Source organism: Palaemon carinicauda, chromosome 4, assembly GCF_036898095.1.
Source record: "Palaemon carinicauda isolate YSFRI2023 chromosome 4, ASM3689809v2, whole genome shotgun sequence".
In the NCBI taxonomy this organism is placed as follows: Eukaryota; Metazoa; Arthropoda; class Malacostraca; order Decapoda; family Palaemonidae; genus Palaemon; species Palaemon carinicauda.
This window is the reverse complement of record NC_090728.1, coordinates 153359193-153364192: the sequence shown is the minus strand read 5'-3', so window position 1 is coordinate 153364192 and position 5000 is coordinate 153359193.

Here is a 5000-nt window from a genome sequence, read left to right as displayed (position 1 = left end):
GGCACGCATTTGTCGTGGCAAGGCATGACACTTTTGTGGCACGCACTGGGAGGTTCCCGCACTGTTCACGACAAGTTCACGCATAGTTCACGCATAGTTCACGCATAGTTCACGCATAGTTCACAACAAGTTCACGACAAGCTCACGACATTGGCACGAACTGGCACGACGAGTTCACGACAAGTTCACGACACGATCACGCATAGTTTCGCGCATTTCCCGCATTGGCACGCATCTTTCACGCCAGTTCACGACTTGGCCACGCCATATAAAAACAGGGCTTCTCCAACCGGAGGACATTCTTGGATTGGCTTCGGAAGAGACAGCAATGCTTACTGTCAGAGATACCATTGCAAAGAGGAGAAGATACCTATACCTGGCAGCTGCTCTAGCCTTTGTTGGAGAGCAGCAGAAAAGGCTGGCAGAGGAAAAAGAGAAACAAAAGGCAACCCCACCTCGAAGAAAGATACGAAGGAAAGTATGGGTCAGGGAATGGTTAACCAGAAGGCATGAGTTTTGGCAGTATGATAGTCTATTGACCGAACTCCACAAGGAAGATCAAAGGAGCTACAAAAATTACCTCAGAATCACACCTGACTTGTTTCAAGAGATGGTTGACAAGTTAACCCCGCACCTCCAGAAGCAGTCCACCTTTTTTAGGGAACCGCTTCAAGTTGGACTCAAGCTTGCTGTCACCCTCCGCTTTTTAGCCACTGGAAATTCCTATCAAAGTCTGCTGTACAGCTTCAGGGTTGAAGCAAGTACCATCTGCAAGTTCATACCCAAGGTGTGTAAAGCCGTCATCGCGGTCTACAAGGACGAAGTGCTACGCTGCCCCAAAACTGAAGAAGCCTGGAAGGAAGTTGGTGCCAGGTTCAGCTCCAGATGGAATTACCACAACTGTCTGGGGGCTGTGGACGGAAAGCACATCGCCATAAAGAAGCCACGCAATGCTGGCTCTTACTATTACAATTACAAGGGCTTCCACAGCATTGTACTGATGGCAGTGGCAGATGCTTCCTACAAGTTCCTCTATGTGGATGTTGGGGCAGAGGGTGGTGCGTCGGATGGAGGAACATGGAGCAACTGTTCTCTGCATGATGCTGTAGAAGACAACAGAGCTGGAGTGCCTCAACCAGAACCACTCCCTAATGATGGCCACCCAGTGCCCTATCACTTCGTAGGGGATGACGCCTTTGCTCTCCGAACCTGGATGATGAAACCATTCTGCCATCGGTCACAAGTCCTACGAGAACGCATATATAGCTACAGGTTGTCTCGTGCCCGACGTGTCGTGGAGAATGCCTTTGGAACTTTATGTCAAAGGTTCCGTTGCTTCTTGACGACGATGCAGCAGAACCCCGACACCATCAACCTGATCACTATGTGTGCCTGTGTCCTGCACAACCTCGTCCTCATCAGATACCCATGCGCTTTGTCAGAAGTGGACTACGAAGATCCGGACACACATGCTCTGATCCCTGGTGGATGGAGGACTGAGCAACACCTGCAGGGGCTAGTGCCTCTACCCGGCCATCATACCCAGAAGGATGCAAAGGATCAGCGAGACTACCTTTCACATTACTACATGTCCCCTGCTGGTGCTGTCCCTTGGCAAGAAAAAATTGTCGTACCTCCATGAGCTGCATAGTTGTTCCATTTTGTAAATAAAAGAAACATATTTTTTTCGTGTGTTTTTTTGTTGCCCTTTATATTTTTTTTTAAATAAGAAAGCATTTTATTTACATATAAACAGCAGACATCAAATATGTACAAGTATTACATTCCAATTATTTACAAATATTTACAAGTGTCCATCTCATCTCAGTCAGTGTCCTTGCTGGTATTTTTTTACCCTTTATTTTTTTTCCCTTTATTTCTTAGTTCATTTTTCTTTCCTTTTTTATTTAATGTTTTATTTTTTTCTTCGTTTCCGTTTTTTTCACTTTATTTAAAGGTTATGCAAAAAAATAATTGTTTTGAAATAAGAAAGCATTTTTATTTATATTAAAACAGCAAACATCAAAAAATTTTTGGTTGATTTTTATATATTTTTTATTATTCGTTTGTTTCCATTTTCTTTCTCTTTATTTTAAGGTAATAGAGAAAAATAAGTGTGTTGAAAAAAGAAATCATTTTATTTACATTAAAACAGCAAACAAACTTTTTTTTGGTTTATTTTTCTTTCCTTTTTATTTATTTTTTCGTTTCCATTTTCTTTCTCTTTATTTTAAGGTTATAGAAATGTTTTAAAATAAGATATGATTTTATTCACAATAAAACAGCAAACTTCAAAAATGTTTTGGTTTTTTTTTCTTTCTTTTGTATTATTTGTTCGTTTCCATTTTCTTTCTCTTTTAAGGTTATAGAATGTTTTGAAATAAGAAATCCTTTTATTTATATTAAAACAGCAAACTTAAATTTAGTTTTGGTTTATTTTTCTTTCCTTTTTATTATTTTTTCGTTTCCATTTTCTTTCTCTTTTAAGGTTATAGAAATGTTTTGAAATAAGAAATAATTTTATTTACATTAAAACAGCAAACATCAAAAATATTTTGGTTGATTTTTCTTTCTTTTTTATTATTTGTTTGTTTCCATTTTCTTTCTCTTGAATTCAAGGTAATAGAGAAAAATAAGTGTGTTGCATTTTATTTACATTAAAACAGCAAATATAAAAAAAATTTTGGATTATTTTTCTTTCCTTTTTATTTATTTTTTTGTTTCCATTTTCTTTCTCTTTATTTTAAGGTTACAGAAATGTTTTGAAATAAGAAATAATCTTATTTACATTAAAACAGCAAACTTCAAAAAAATTTTTGTTTATTTTTCTTTCTCTTTTATTATTTGTTCGTTTCCATTTTATTTCTCTTGATTTTAAGGTAATAGAGAAAAATAAGTGTGTCGAAATAAGAAATCATTTTATTTACATTAAAACAGCAAACATAAATTTTTTTGGGATTTATTTTTCTTTCCTTTTTATTTATTTTTTCGTTTCCATTTTCTTTCTCTTTATTTTAAGGTTATAGAAACGTTTTGAGATAAGAAATCATTTTATTTGCATTAAAACAACAAACTTCAAAAATTTTTGGGTTTACTTTTCTTTCCTTTTTATTTTTTCGTTTCCATTTTCTTTCTTTGTATTTTAAGGTAATAGACAAAAATAAGTGTTTTGAAATAAAAAATATTTTATTTACATTAAAACAGCATTTATGTACAAGTATCACTGTCCAATTATTTACAAATATTTACAAGTGTCTCCTCAGTCAGTGTCCTTGTCCTTGGTGGTTGTGGTACCGCTGCGTGGGGATGCCTGCTGGACTGGTGGGGTGTTGAGTTCCTTGGAGGTGTAGAGGGGTGAGGGTAACATGCCCTCTTCTAGGCTGCTCTCGAGGGTCCCCGGGGTCAGGACAGGGAAGCTGAGCGGTGTCAGAGGTGACTTGAATGTCGATGACAGCGACGACAATGAAGGTGTTGGTGAAGGAGCCTGGACAAGGGTGGGCGAGGATAATGAGGTTGATGATGAAGGACCCTGGACAGGGGTGGCTGACAGTGCAGTTGGCATCCCTGGTTGCCACTCCGTGTTACGGGGCCAGGAAGAATGGCCTGAATACTGTGGTGACTGGGGCGGCATCCAGTTATGACTGGCTGGACGATGCTGCTGCTCTGGCTGTGCCTGCGAGGGTGCTAGTTGAGGTGGATGCCAGAACTGCTGCTGCTGAGGGGGCTGCCAAGGTTGCTGCTGATGTGGGGGCTGCCAAGGTTGCTGTTGCTGTGGGCCTGCCCAGGTCACGACTGGTTGTTGCTGTGGCTGCTGGAAGACCTGACGCCGCTGCCTGTAGCGGTATACAAGGTTGAGGCACTCAATCTGGAACTCATGCCAGTAGTCCTCTGGGATGGCACACATGTGGCCTTCCAGCAGGCACGCAAAATCGTGAACAATCTTGTGCTGGCCGCTGAACGAGGTCCCCAAGGATTCTGCTTTCGACATGATCTGAAACATACAAAGATTATAACAATTTAGTACAGCATTTTAATGCAACATATTGCACATTCTATGTCAAAAACAATGGATGAAACTGGAATACAATCTACATGTAGACATTTGGATTCTCACATTCTTCAATACAGTACTGAAGTCCTTGTCGGACACCCAGGTGTCGCTGGGTGTGGTGTCTAGTGTTGTTGGGGTGGACCGCTTCCCCTTGCCCTTGTCCTTCCAGGTGCTGGTAGATGCTTGGCTGTGGGATCCTGTGGACCTCACTTCATCATCGTCTCCGTCGCTGACCGTCACTGCACCTGCTTTTGAGCCAGGAAACTGCTCACTGGACACTGTCTCTCCCCGGATGATGTGTTGTATGAGGAAAGCCCACGTTTCCATGATGTGCTCTTCACGGCCACTCCTTTGGGCCTGGCCAGCTCCACTCTTCTTCTCCTTCTTCATAATATTCCCCAACCTGGTCCTCAAGTTCTCGTAACGCTTCTTGCATTGGGCACCAGTGTCAGGAGGATCCAGCTGCTTTCCAAGTTCGTCCCACCGGCTGTTCTTGGCTACCGCGTTGATCCACTCCTTGTGCTTCTTGTCAAACAGCATGGGGTTCTCCTTCACAAGGTCGGCCAACACAGTCTCCGCCTCCTCTGTCCAGCGGTAGTCAGGGATTTCTTTCTTCGATATCCGAACCCGCTTCTTCTGCTTTATTTCGTCCTCACTGGATGCCTAACTCTGGCTTGTATCCTGCTGTGTCTCCGGGATCACGAAATCAAGACTCGATATTGATGAGTGAGGAGAATTATCTCGATCAACTGTCTCTGCCTCTACCATGTTGACTTCTATTCTTCTCCCCCTTCCTTTTGTCAGTCTACTTCTGGGCATGTTGTCTCTTCGCTGGCGAGCTCTGGAATGGCGAGCGCCACTGTGGCGTAGTAGGCGTGAACCAGCGTGAACTCGTCGGGATATGGCGTGAACTAGTCGTGAACCGGCGTGATATGGTCGTGAACCGGCG